We start from the raw sequence: 14,955 nt of genomic DNA, 5'->3' as shown, positions 1-14,955 counted from the left end.
TAACTTCTGAATCTCCCTGCTCTCTTCTCTTAGGATAAACTCTTTCTCCAGAAGACTCCTAGATTCCTTAGGTAAACAGGTCCCTAGTGGGTCTCCAACAGTCCACAAAAAGGAATGAGCCACATGAGTTGTATAGGAAGTGATCTAGGTCCTAACTGGTTGTGAGCCCGGAATGGTAGGTTGAAGAGTCCAGGCCTCATTTCAGCTTAGCAGCACAGAGCCCAATGCAGTGATTGATTAGCGATGCCTGCCACATGCACTGGAGGGCGAGGGGCATCACATGTGCAAAGTGTAGGCCCTCCCTGATCTCGGTTACTGTTTGCCTCCAGAGAGGAATGACTGGATAGGAAAGGAAGGGACTTGAAATCTGATTATTTTAATAGTGAACATTAGTGATATTTAATAGTGAATATTTCATTATATCTCACAACAACCCAGAGAAAGGGATATTATTAACAATCCCTTTTACAGATGAGAAGCTAAAACTCAGAAAAGGTAAGTGATTTGTTTAAAGCCAGACAGTTACCAAGAGTACAGTCAGGATCCACACATAGGTTTACTGAACTCAGAAGCCATGCTTCGTCCATCATGTCCCTGAGCACTTAGGGTGGAATGGAATGGACCACAAGATCCTTGAAGGCAGTGATGGGGACTTGGGTCTTACCCGAGGCAGAGCTTTATCCAAGCTCCTCATGTCAGCAGGCATGAGGTACTGCCTACCCTGGTATTGATGGTAGGTATCGGTAACCTACCCTGGTAATGATGACGGCTGGTAATGACTGTGGGGATGTGGCCCAGGTCCCCCTCCTCATAAAGGGCTGGACTCCATAGCAGTAGAGGAAGGGTTAGTTGCTCCCAAAGGCCTCTTTACACGCAATAGATTATCAGACTGACTCCTGATCATTTCAAAATGCACATATTCATCAGCATTATCCAAGCCCCACAGGAGAACTTTGCCAGGAGATTCACCCAAATGCTTTTCCTGAATGCAGACTCTTTGTCCTCCTTGCTGACACTGACCACAGTGGCCAGTCACCTCTGACTCCCAGCTGTCCTTGGCCATCAAGGTGTCTGTGTGCAGTAGCTGGATTTTATGCCTGCAGATTTTCTGTGGCATTTTCCAGTTTAACAAAGCACGATACACATACGCTTCCATCTACATCTATGCACCTCCAAGTCTAGCCACCTCCGCTAAGGAGTGTTAAGGTTCCATGAGAGGCGTTAGAGCATGTTCTCAAGCCTGCCCTGCTCCAGACACATACCAGCTAACTTCCCCTTCCCTCATTCCACACCTTTCTGGGGGCAGGAAGTAAAATGACAGCCCAGGTGGGCTACTTTTTTCAACCACACTATATCTTCACAGATGTGCTGAGCACTCAGCCCAGTGCCCATCGCTGTAGAAAAGACAAGAAAAGACAGAATTCATAGACCCTGCCCTCCAAAAGATGAGGAAACCACCCAGGCACAACCATACCACACAGCAGAGGATAACGTGGTGGATTCTTTTTTTAACTTATTTTTTAATTGAAGGAACATCGCTTTACCATGTTGTGTTGGTTTTTCCCATACTATAACGTGAACCAGCTATGATTATACATATATCCTCTCCCTTCTGAGCTTCCCTCCCCTCCCCTAACCTCACCTTTCTAGGTCATCAGAGAGCACAAGGCTGGGCTCCCTGTGCTATAGAGCAACTTCTCACCAGCTATCTGTTTTAGACATGATAGTGTATAGTGCTGAATTTTGAGGCCAAGAAAAAAAAAAGAAGATTTGTAAAGTCAGAGGTAAATGTAGACCTGCATTCTCAAGGAAGGCCTCAGGAAAGACGACAAGGGTGGGAGGATTAAATCTGGGTCTTAAATGAGGTTAAGATTAGAGCAACTTTCATGGTGATCCAGTGGCTAAGACTCTGTGCTCCCAGTGCAGGGGGCCCAGGTTTGACCCCTAGTTAGGGAACTAGATTCCATATGCCACAGCTAAGACCAGGCACAGCCAAATAAATAATTTTTTTTTTTTTTTTAAAGAAAGGCTAAGATTAGAATTCAGAGACGAATCTGGGCTGGATGCTGGTCTCGGTCCCTCACTGGCTGGGTAACCTTGACCACACACAAGCCTCCTCTGTGATCAGTTTCCTCATCTATCAAATAGAATAATCATGGGCCCTCCTAGGACGGTGGTCCAGGCTACCCCATGTTCCTCACACGTGCCCAATCAAGTGTCAGAATTACAACACAATCCCTTAGCAGCAATTCTAAGGCCCTCAGAGCCCAAAGTGATTTTTGTAACTCATTTTGCGTTTGGCAGCCACACCTGACCTAACCGGATGTACTGAGTGGTAGAATCTGGCCTGAACTGATGGGAACCTGTGGATGATATTCTTTATCTCACATAGTGGCAATAGTCATATATTTCACTACAGAAAAAACTTAACGTGTTTGATTATGGCATGCTGCCTCAGACCCCACAGGTCAATATATAATACACTACAGATTATGTGTTTATACACCAAACTCTGAACAATCCTGAGCTCTGAAACACCTCTGGCCACAAAAGACCTGTATTATTATCCCTGTATTATTTTTAAGGGTTTATTTTTATTTATTTGGCTGCATTGAGTTCTTGGTTGCAGCACTCGGGATCTTTGTTGCAGTGCCAAGACTCGAGTTGTGACATGCAACGGGCTCCAGAGCGCATGGGCTCAGTAGTTGCAATGCTCAGGCTCAGTTGCTCCGTGGCATGTAGGATCTTAATTCCCCAACCAGGGATGGAACCTGCATCCCCTGCATTGTAAGGTGGATTCTTCACCACTGGATCAGCAGGGAAGTCCCTACTTGTACTATCATACAGCCTTGGCTAAAGGGAAAGCAGCAGGCATTTCCAACGACTAACCCCTATGACCGTGACAATCGCTATCCAGAGCAAGTTGGCAGACTTTTTTCTGTAAAGGGCCAGATAGTAAATATTTTAGGCCCGGTAGGCCACATATGGTCTCTGTTGTAACTGTTCAACTCTGTAGCGTGAAAGAAGCTACCACAAATGGGCATGGTTGTGTTCCAATAAAACTTTATTTACAAAAAACAGACAGCTGGCTATGTTTGGCCCATGGGCTATGATGTGCCAACTTTGAGGCAGAGAAATAGGTTTGAGACCTGGAGAGAGCGCCTGCTTTGTCTCAGCCCCATTTCACGTGCTGATCTCTGAGAGGCACAGAAAAAGGCAGATCCAGGTCCAAAGGTCAGGCCTCTGGGTCTGTCAATTCTGGTGTGGGGTGGTAAGTCTCCTCTCCTCCCTGGAGTGGACTCCACCCTGCTGCACAGACCTTCTAACACCTGGGAGCAGGGCAGAGGGCCAGTGAGCCTCTTTGGATCCCCTGATTCAGTGCCAGCTAGCCTCAGAAACAGAAGAGAATCTGAATTTCCTTATTTGACAAGATGAAAAATGCCAACTCAAAAATCAAAAGCAATGAGAAGTATAAAACCAAGCCTCAGTGCTCTTCAGGTCTGTAAAAGCCATTTGGCCCACTGGCCAGACCCCCTGGCCAATGGGTGCTGCCAGCCCAGACGGCAACCAGAGTGAGGGTGGCAGATGACAGCCACCCAGGGCCTGGGGGCCAGGGCAGCTCTGCCCACCATCTGCCATGTTCCTTTCCACTCCTTAGCCAGTTCGGGAAGAGCCTTGCCTTTTAGCCAGGCACCACAGGATTCCAGCCCTCCCCAGCTTCACGCCAAGAAGCAGAAAGCAGTGACAGATGCTCACTGAAGGCCCTGGCATAGGGTGAAAGGGTACAAGCCTGTTCCTGCAGGGAGAGGGGCAGCTGTGGGCAGGAGCCGTGCAGCCAGCCTGGATCCAGGAAACCAGGGGAAAAATGTGGCCCTGGGGGGGGTTCCAAAATCACAAAGCCTGAGCAGAATGGAGCTTTCGCAGTGCAGCACTTCAACCCCTGCTCCCATTTTACAGTGGGGAAAACTGAGACTCAACATCACACACTCATCAGTGGCAAACTGGGATGCACAAGCCTGGTGCCCTGACCCTTGACTGAGGCCTCTCTTAACTAAAAGGCTTTCGACCATGGGAAATAGTCAGCCTATTGAAATGGATATGACAGTAGTATCTAAGTCATGGGGTTGTTTTGAAGATTAAACGAATAACTACACAGTATAAGCTTTCCCAGAAGTGAATTTCATCACTTAGGCTGTCCTGTTGCTCCTCTTTGTTGGTTCAGAATGACTAATTGATTTTTTTGTGGACGAAAAGAATGGCCTGACTGGTCATTGATCGGCTCAGTATAAAGACTTCTGCCTTTGTGTTAGCCAAGAGAGGAGGGATGCTGCTGACTCTATATTTCCATCCATATCTTCTGTCTCTATTCCCTGTCTTGTTTACATAAGGTTGTTTGCTATATATATACACATATAAACTTTGTTCTGGAGACCTGCTCAGAAACCAAACGAACAAAACAGTCACTTTCCAATGTCCACTCTTCCCTCCCCCAGAATAGAGAGAGGGCGGGCAGATAGCCCAGAAAGACGTCTCAGGCTCTGCCCTCTCTGTAGCAGCCCTTGCTCTCAGAAGCCCCAGGTTTCAATATCCAGGCAAATGCTCCCAACCTGGCAGCATCCTCTTCCTCACACACTGGCTGTCTTTCGAGACCACGAAGCCAGGACCACAGAGTGGCTAAGAACTCACCGTCTGGGACCCAGGATGTGGGGTTCATAGGTCAGCTCTACCACTTCTTTGCCAGGTGACCTTGGGCTAGTTCATCTCTCTGTGCCTTGGGTTCTCTATCTGTAAAAAGAGGGAAACAATGGTACCTCCCTTACAGGCCTATTGTGAGAATTCACCAGTTAATACACTATATACACATATCCAGGCTTCCCTGGTGGCTCAGACAATAAAGAATCTGCCTGCAATGCAGGAGACTCAGGTTCAACTCTGGGTCAGGAAGAGCCCCTGGGAAAGGGAATGGCTACCCACTCCAGTATTCTTGCCTGGAGAATCCCATATCTTCATGTTACTAATATCATGGGATCTGTGGGTGAGGTGTTCTCAGTGGCTTGTGGGTGGGCTGCTACCCACTCCAGTATTCCTGCCTGGAGAGTTCTATGGACAGAGGAGCCTGGCGGGGTACAGTTTGGGGGCTGTGAAGAGTCGGACACAACTGAGTGACTAACACTTTCACTTTTCACTTTCATACACATGTTCAGCATTGTACAAATGTGAACTTTATAGCATTCCATGCCCACAGCCACCACTCATACTTTTCCCAGTGTGGGCAGGCTCGGCTCCAGTCCGAGTGGACCGCGACTCTGTGCCTCAAACGTACTATATACTTCTGGCTCTACCCTTGCCTATGCCGGGGTCTCCGTCTTCTCCATCCCACCTCCCCTCTGAATGGCCCCAGGTGACCCCTGCTGGGAGTGGGTTTTTTCCTTCCTTAGAAATCTTGAGCGCACCAGTTCTGCCTTCCCCAGGGACCACTCTTAGGCATGGCCATGCAGTGCTGGTTTCCTTCTGTTTTTCATGAAAAACTTGTTTTCCAAAATTTTTATTTCAGGACCGTTGGATTTTACTTCCTACCACTGAGTCAGCTCTGCTAATAAGGTCTATCAATGTAGATGGTCATACCCTGCTCCTCTTTCCTTCCTTCAATATTTAAAGTCTCTGGGCAGTCTCTGGCTCACTTTTTAGAAAATGTGACAACATTTTCTCTTTAACAAAAGCCTCAAGGAGGGGTCAGGCACCTCAGTTGGATTGTGTTCCCCAGGATATTTTGAGGCTCAAATAAGACAGGCCTATTCATCAGGAGACTGGCAGACTGATTGACAGACCTTCCACACAGGGAAGGGGGCCTGGTCCTGGACCACAGCATCCAAAGGAAGCGAATGTCAACTCCACCCTAGTTCCTGGGATCTTACTTCAGTCTCCCCTCTCCTCGGGGACACACTTAGGCCCAAACTGGCTCCTGCAAAGATTCTGCTGGGCTCCTGTGCTATCAGGGCCGAAAACCAGCTCCCGTGAGTACTGGTGCCGCCTTGATGGATTCTGCCTGGCAGAGGGACTGTGGCCTAGTTCCCCAATCGATACTGCTCAGCAGAGGCCTTTTTAGAACACAGCTAAAGAGAAATAGAAAGGGTTGTTTGCTCAGTAAATGGACCTTTGCTGGATGGGGATGGTATTTTCTTTTTTTCCTCTTTGCTATTTGTCAATCATTCAGCTTCTCTTTCCTCCTTTTATACCCTCCTCTGCCCTCCCTTCTCTCAACACACTGAAAGGTTTGGTTTTTTTTTTAATTTTTATTTTTAATTGGAGGATAATTGCTTTACAATGTTGTGCTGTTTTCTGCGTATATCCCTTCTTTCTTAAGCCTCCTCCCATGCCAACTCCCATCCCATTACTCTAGGTCATCACGGAGCACCGGGCTGAGTTCCCTGTGCTACACAGCAGCTTCCCACGAACTGTTTTACACATGGTAGTATCTATGTTTCCATGCTGCTCTCTCCATTCGTCCCACCCTCTCCTTCCCCGACTGTGTCCACAAGTCTGTTCCCTATGTCTGCGTTTCCACTGCTGCCCTGCAGATAGGTTCATCAGTACCATTTTCCTAGATTCCATATATGTGCATTAATATGTGATATTTGTTTTTTTCTTTCTGACTTATTGGGCATATACCCTGAGTAAACCAGAACTGAAAAAGACACATGGACCCCACTGTTCACTACAGCACTATTTGGAATAGTCAGTACAGGAGGCAACCTTGATGCCCATCAACAGATGAATGGACAATGAAGTTGTGGTACATATATACAATAGAATATTACTCTGCCATACAATGGAACAAATTTGAGTCAGTGGAACTGAGATGTATGAATCTGGAACCTGTTATACAGAGTGAGATATTGTGCTCTTACAGTAACAAAGTAATAGTTTTTAGTTTTGTTATATCTGCCTCAAATAATTTGGGGAAGAAGATGAGGTATAAAATAAATGGATGGATGGATGAGTGGGCCATAGCTACCTAAGTATATCAGCCCTTGAGCTTGTTGGCCAAGCCTTGTCTTTTTTTCACCTGGTTTCCTAAAATCATGAGGATAAGGACAAATTAAATGCTGACTAAACCCTCCTGATAATTCTGTTTTTGTTAAATTGGAGTTCCTCACTTGTATTTGTCAATTGGGTTTGTCAGGCTATTCCAACCTTGCTGGGTCATTTATCTGTATCTAGATATGCTATATTGCATAGGAAACTGGAATGTTAGGTCCATGAATCAAGGCAAATTGGAACTGGTCAACAGGAGGTGGCAAGAGTGAACATCTACATATTAGGAATCAGTGAACTAAAATGGACTGGAATGGATGAATTTAACTCAGATGACCATTATATCTACTACTGTGGGCAAGAATCCCTTAGAAGAAATGGAGCAGTCATCATAGTCAAAAAAAGAGTCCGAAATGCAGTACTTGGATGCAATCTCAAAAACAACAGAATGATCTCTGTTTCCAAGGCAAACCATTCAATATCAGGGTAATCCAAGTCTATGCCCCAATCACTAATGCAAAAAACCCTGAAGTTGAACAGTTCTGTGAAGACCTACAAGACCTTCTAGAACTAACACCCAAAAAGACATCCTTTTCATCATAGGGGACTGGAATGCAAAAGTAGGAAGTCAAGAGATACCTAGAGTAACAGGCAAGTTTGGCCTTGGAGTACAAAACAAAGCAGGACAAAGGCTAACAGAGTTTTGCCAAGAGAATGCACTGGTCATAGCAAACACCCTCTTCCAACAACACAAGAGACAACTCTACACATGGACATCACCAGATGGTCAACACCAAAATCAGGCTGATTATATTCTTTGCAGCCAAAGATGGAGAAGCTCTATACAGTCAGCAAAAAATAAGACTGGGAGCTGACTGTGGCTCAGATCCTGAACTCCTTATAGCCAAATTCAGACTTAGATTGAGGAAAGTAGGGAAAACCACTAGACCATACCATTCAAGTATGGCCTAAATTGAATCCCTTATGATTATACAGTGGAAGTGAGAAATAGATTCAAGGGATTAGATCTGAGAGAGTGCCTGATGAACTACAGACGGAGGCTCATGACATTGTATAGGAGACAGAGATCAAGACTATCCCCAAGAAAAAGAAACGTTAAAAAGCAAAATGGCTGTCTGAGGAGGCCTTACAAATAGCTGTGAAAAGAAGAGAAGTGAAAAGCAAAGGAGAAAAGGAAAGATATACCCATCTGAATGCAGAGTTCCAAAGAATAGCAAGGAGAGATTAAAAAAAAAGCCTTCCTCCGTGATCACTGCAAAGAAATAGAGGAAAACAACAGAAGGGGAAAGACTAGAGATCTCGTCAAGAAAATTAGAGATACCAAGGGAACATTTCATGCAAAGATGGGCTCAGTAAAGGACAGAAATGGTATGGACCTAACAGAAGCAGAAGATATTAAGAAGAGGTGGCAAGAATACATAGGAGAACTGTACAAAAAAGATTTTCATGACCCAGATAATCATGATGGTGTGATCACTGACCTAAAGCCAGAAATTCTGGAATGTGAAGTCAAGTGGGCCTTAGGAAGCACCACTATGAACAAAGCTAGTGGAGGTGATGGAATTCCAGTTGAGCTATTTCAAATCCTAAAAGATGATGCTGTGAAAGTGCTACACTCAATATACCAGCCAATTTGGAAAACTCAGCAGTGGCCCCAGGATTGGAAAAGGTCAGTTTTCATTCCAGTCCCTAAGAAAGGCAATGCCAAAGAATGCTCAAACTACTGCACAATTGCACTCATCTCACACGCTAGTAAAGTAATGCTCAAAATTCTCCAAGCCAGGCTTCAGCAATACGTGAACTGTGAACTTCCAGATGTTCAAGCTGGTTTTCGAAAAGGCATAGGAACCAGAGATCAAATTGCCAACATCCGCTGGATCATCAGAAAAGCAAGAGAGTTCCAGAAAAACATCTATTTCTGCTTTATTGACTATGCCAAAGCCTTTGACTGTGTGGATCACAATAAAATGTGGAAAATTCTTCAAGAGATGAGAATACCAGACCACCTGACCTGCCTCTTGAGAAACCTGTATGTAGGTCAGGAAGCAACAGTTAGAACTGGACATGGAACAACAGACTGGTTGCAAATAGAAAAAGGAGTACGTCAAGGCTGTATATCGTCACCCTGCTTATTGAACTTATATGCAGAGTACATCATGAGAAACGCTGGGCTGGAAGAAGCACATGCTGAAATCAAGATTGCTGGGAGAAATATCAATAACTTCAGATATGCAGATGACACCACTCTATGGAAGAAAGCGAAGAAGAACTAAAGAGCATCTTGATGAAAGTGAAAGAGGAGAGTGAAACAGTTGGCTTAAAGCTCAACATTCAGAAATCTAAGATCATGGCATCTGGCCCTATTGCTTCATGGCAAATAGATGGGGAAACAGTGGAAACAGTGGCAGACTTAATTTTTCTGGGCTCCAAAATCACTACAGATGGTGACTGCAGCCATGAAATTAAAAGACGCTTACTCCTTGGCAGGAAAGTTATGACCAACCTAGATAGCATATTAAAAAGCGAAGACATTACTTTGCCAACAAAGGTGTGTCTAGTCAAGGCTATGGTTTTTCCAGTGGTCATGTATGGATGTGAAAGTTGGGTTATCAAGAAAGATGAGTGCCACAAAGAATTGATGCTTTTGCACTGTGGGGTTGGAGACTCTTGAGGGTCCCTTGGACTGCAAGGAGCTCCAACCAGTCCATCCTAAAGGAGATCAGTCCTGAGTATTCACTGGAAGGATTGATGTTGAAGCTGAAACTCTAATACTTTGGCCACCTGATACGAAGAGCTGACACATTGGAAAAGACCCTGATGCCGGGAAAGATTGAAGTGGGGAGAAGAAGGGGACAACAGAGGATGAGATGGTTAGATGGCATCACTGACTCAATGGACATGAGTTTGGGTAAACTCTGGGAGCTGATGATGGACAGGGAGGCCTGGCGTGCTGCTCTCCAAGGGGTTGCAAAGGTTCAGACACGACTGAGTGACTGAACTGAACTGAACTGTGGTATCACCTGCTATCACCAGGTGGCAGGTCACTGATGTCCCTTTGTAGCCTGTTATCCAAATGTCTGGAGTTTCCATTGTCAGCACTAAGAAACACATAATGAACTTCCTCATTTAACAGTTGGGGAAGCTAAGGATTAGTAGGGTTAGGTGACCAATCCAAGTTCATGAAATGAGTTAGTCACAGAGTGATGGCTAAGGCAAACAAACAGCATGAGTTTTCTGGAGCCAAGAGCAGGTTTATTTGGGATTAGAGTCAATCAAGGGCTTTCTGCAGTTGGATGGGTAGAGGAAATTCCAGTGACTGGAAGTGCCAAGGAGTCCCACAGCTTAAGTCACTTTTCCCCTGGATCTTTAATTTCTAGTTTGATGACATTAGTGGAAAAGGAGAGAATGGAAGTTTCTTTCCTTCAGATACATATTTTTAAGACAATTGGGGAAAGAAGCAGAGGACAAAAAGGATCTGCAAAAATTTGAAAAGGAAAGGAGCTGGTTTGAAGAAACCTGAAGAAAAAGAAACTGACATCTTTGGACAGCCCAGATAAGCACTGGGGTTAGAGAGGGTATGGATCTGGGTTACTAAAGAGACAGAAACAGATGTGAGCTGGTCCCTGGCCATGAGGCCTGTGTAAACCACCTCCAGTGCTCTGGGCTTGAGCTGGAGGCCTCCCTGCGTCCTTAGAAATGCTCTTGCTCAATAGAAGATACCTACTTGTGGCCTCAGTTCTGTTTCTCTTAGTGGCCATCATTTGCTGGGCTCCTAAAATGATGTCCCAGAGCAGGACAGGTTATTTTAAGGAGTAAGTGACCAATAACCAACCCAAGAAAAGCAATCCCTAAAAGTTACCTGAGTTCTGAAAATTTCCCAATTAGAAATTTATTCCTTTATCTATAACCAACTTCAGCATGCATCAGAATTACTAGGTGGACAGTGAGCTATGCCTCACCCTGGTCTGGGATGGGGCCTGATAATTTCCTGACAATCTGCATTTCTAATAAATTTCTGAATAGTGCTGATGCTTCACGCTCTCCCATTAAGGGTCCTTGGCTTGGAGTATCACCCTTGTCACTGGCTCCATGTTTCAGGACAAGTGGCATGGTGAGATAAGAGGATTCTACTTGGAATTAGGTGCACTAGCTTTATCTCTTGTTAGCTGTTCTTTCTAAGTCTCAGTTTTCTCATTTGTAAACTGAAAGTTGTGCTGAATAGAATATTCTTTCTCTGAATTTTGCTTTAGACACTTTGTGAAATTAATGGGGTTTTTTTTGGGTGGGGGTGCTCCTGTCCCCTGTGACTTGGAATCACCTAGGGGCTTGTTAAAAGAAAGACACAATCTTTATTCAACCATCACTTTGAGTAGGGACTGCTAGCTTTTCTTTCAAAAACCATTCTCTCCTTTTCCCATTAGTACTAGATTCACTAAAGGCAGCTGATTATATAGCATTCATAATAAAGACTACATTTCCCAGCCTCCTTTGCAGTCAGATATTACCATGTGACTACTATTGGCTGCTGGGATGTGAGTGGCTATGTTTATATCTTCTAGTTTATCCCCTTACTTTTTCTTACATAGAAAAAGTATGTTCTACATTGTGCCTTACTCCCTTCCTGCCAGTAGAACCAACTTCAATAAAAAATTTTGTATTGAGTAGCTACCATGTGCCTGGCATTCTTCTAGGCACTTGGAACACCTCAGTGAATAAACAAGACAAATATCCTTGCCCCAGTGAAGTTTACAGTCTAACAGGTGGAGACATACAATAAACATATCTTTGTTGGCCACGATTCAACCAGGGACCAAAAAGCATGCAATATATGGCGTGCTTGGCCTCAATGCTCAGTAAGCTAGATTGGATTTTCTCAGTCCTCAGGGTGGGTTTCTGTGAAGTGAGCCAACAAGCTTTGACCGGGGAATATACACTGTGTGTCAAACTCCAGCTCTGGGCATGTGCCAGTGTAGACTAAAGGCTAAGGAACAACCCTTTCTGTACCACTTCCCTCTTTACAAAATGGCCTAAGACTATTGAAAAACCAACCAACAAACAAGACCCACCCCCATGCCTCAGTTCTTGATAGAGCAAACAAGGGGTGGTGTGAAAGCCTGAAAGAGGATTCGTTTTGGCTGGGTTTTGACTGAGGAACACAAATTTGGGAGGCCCAGTGCTGTGAAGTATGAGAATTACAGAAATGACCATTTCTCTGGTGCCTCAGGAGCTCAGGTGCTGGGTGCTGCATGGACCTTACCTTGCATCGCCACAGCCAAGAGTATAACTAAAATGTTTAACAGCCAGGAAGGTGTAGACACCAAACTCTCAGAACTGACCCTGCCTACAGCTCTGGGACCAGATCTGCAGCTCCTGCTGCTGTGTCAGACATGCCCTCAGGCTGCCAATGCTATGGATGCCTGGAAGTCCCAGAAGGGGATGTTTAGAATGTTTAGGAGTGAGGGAAATCCAGGAGCTCAGTGGTTTTTCACCAACCGCTATAGATACATCTGAATATTCTAATAACTGGAATACCTCTACTGGTGTGTACCAGCTGAATAGCGACCTGCAAGGTAAATGTTGTCATCCCAGTTTCACAGATGAGGGTGCCAAGCCTCAAGGCCTGAGATTTCCCTGAGAACTCGTGGCTAGTGAGTGAAATGCTCCCTGGGGAGGAAAGGATGTCAGAGTTGCTGGGCGGATGTGGGAGTGTCGGGGCCTCAGCTTCAGAGACAGTAAAAGATTTCAGCTAGGAAATCTCTCCCCTGACAGCTCTTATCCGAGGAGCTTAGAGAAAAGCAGCTACTTATTGGAAAGCTTATGAGTGGGGATCTCAAGGCAACTTCTTCCTCCCCAGGGAGTCCCGAGTTCCAGGGTAAATACCATGAAAGCTCATCAGCCCTGCCCAGATGCTGAACCTCCTTCCCCGTGAGGGACAGTGCAGCATTCCAGCTCCTCACCCGGGCAGCTCTGTATGCAAGGAACGGAATAGAATGGAATGTCCAGATATTGCCGGGCAGAGGGCCATGGAACAGAACATTTCAACGTGGCAGGAGGAAAGGCCTGGCAGAAATCAAACCAATTGGCTGATCGTGAGTATTTAGCAATCACTCGGCATGTAGAGCATTAGCAGGTGTCAGAGGTCAGCTGGAAGGCCTTTCGATAGTGTCAAATCACACAGCCAGTGAAGAGGAGGGGGAGGCTGAGTGTCCCACCCCTGCTTCACCCACGTGCGCCTCTTTCATTTGGTTTATACATTAGGGTACTGATTCCAACTGCACAAAATGTTCCACTGCTTAAAAAAAAAAAAAGATTTTTGCTGTTGATAAACCACTGACCTCATTCACTTGCCACATTTCACTGATAAGAAAACCGGGCCTCAGGGCTGATGACTGGCTGTCCTACCATGGGAGCGGCCTCCTGATGGCCAGTCCAATACTCTGCCCCCTTGGTCTCCCATGCATCCAACTCTGCCGGGCAAAGGGGTGGGAGAAGGCAAGAAAAGCGATGCTCACCTTCACTGGGCAAACGGTGGGCAGACTTAGTTGCGAGAAAGGATCAAAATACCCAAAGCTGGCATCCCTGGATGGATTGTGTCTGGCAGACAGTCTGGGCTGCAGAAGCTCAAGGAGGGAGAGGCCGGTTGTTCTGAAAGTTTAGTGGTGAGAAGATGACTTAAGCTGGACCCTGAAGGGTGAGGACTTGGAGGAACAAAAAGGAGAGAGGGGAGACATGGGAGAGGAAGGTATGAGAAAAGGGCTCAACAGCGGATGGTGGAAAGGTCCTGAGAAATGTAGTATTTCCTACCATATCAGTAAACAAGAACGCCACAGTCATCAGCCATTGCAGCCCTCCAATATGAGTTCATACGCCCTAAAGGCACTGGAAGGAGAAGAATACCTGAGATTTGGCAGCCATCAAGTCGTAGCCACTTCCTATGGTGAGCTAAAGGGAGCTCAGGACATGAAAAAACACAGGATACTGACCCCAGATAGCTGAGATGCATGTGAAAGGAATGGCTTCAGTGAGCCCAGACTCGTGCATCTTTCCATACACAGACATGTGCTAAATTCCTTAGCTTGGGATGTCTGGTTTTCTTTAAGTCATAAAAATACTTTGATGTTCAGACTACCTGCCCTTTGTTGCAAACTTCTTTATAACCTGATTCCTCCCCTCTGCCCTCTCAGAGCAGTTCTCTTAGGGTTACTTGAAATGGCTGTCTCCCAGGTTAAAGTCCTAAAAATTCCCACTGAATAAAATATTACTTTCAACTTTTAGGTTGTGTGTATTTTTTCAGTCCACATCCTGACTTGAGGAGGCTGGGACAGCAGCCTTGCTTCTCTGCCAGTCACTTACTGTCTCAGACCACAGCTGTTCCTCCATCATATGACAGAGTTATATCAGAGCCCTGGCTCCCAAACTCTCCCAGTCATCAGAACCACCAGGATGGGAACTTTCTGATGACTTAGGTCCTGGGTTCTGCTAGTTTTGAGGGAGATGATTTAAGTACTAGACTTGGAGAATCTTGAGACCTCTGAGTTCCCTTTTGGCTCTGAAATTCTACAACCTTAAGATGCTTCCACAGGCATTTGGCTCTCTCCCCATGGAATTAAAAAAGCATACTATTCTCCAACAGATGTGTGCCTGTCCAGAGCGTCAAGGAATAAGAGCTGCATCTTTCAAGGAGGAAAGTGGGTCCCACCTCCTGATCCACTCAGGCTCTGCAAGTCCCCAGGCACTGAAGTCCTTTGCTAGCTGGTGAGGTTTTCACTCCTAGTGTTTATCCAAAGTATGACAACTATTGTTTGAAGTTGTCTGTGCCTAAGGCTCCTTAATTCCAAAGATTCCTGCTTACCCCAAAATCCCCACAACCTGAACATTTCACCCCGTCTCCCACCTCCA

Source organism: Bubalus kerabau, chromosome 10 (assembly GCF_029407905.1).
Source record: "Bubalus kerabau isolate K-KA32 ecotype Philippines breed swamp buffalo chromosome 10, PCC_UOA_SB_1v2, whole genome shotgun sequence".
In the NCBI taxonomy this organism is placed as follows: Eukaryota; Metazoa; Chordata; class Mammalia; order Artiodactyla; family Bovidae; genus Bubalus; species Bubalus kerabau.
This window is presented reverse-complemented; position numbering follows the sequence as displayed.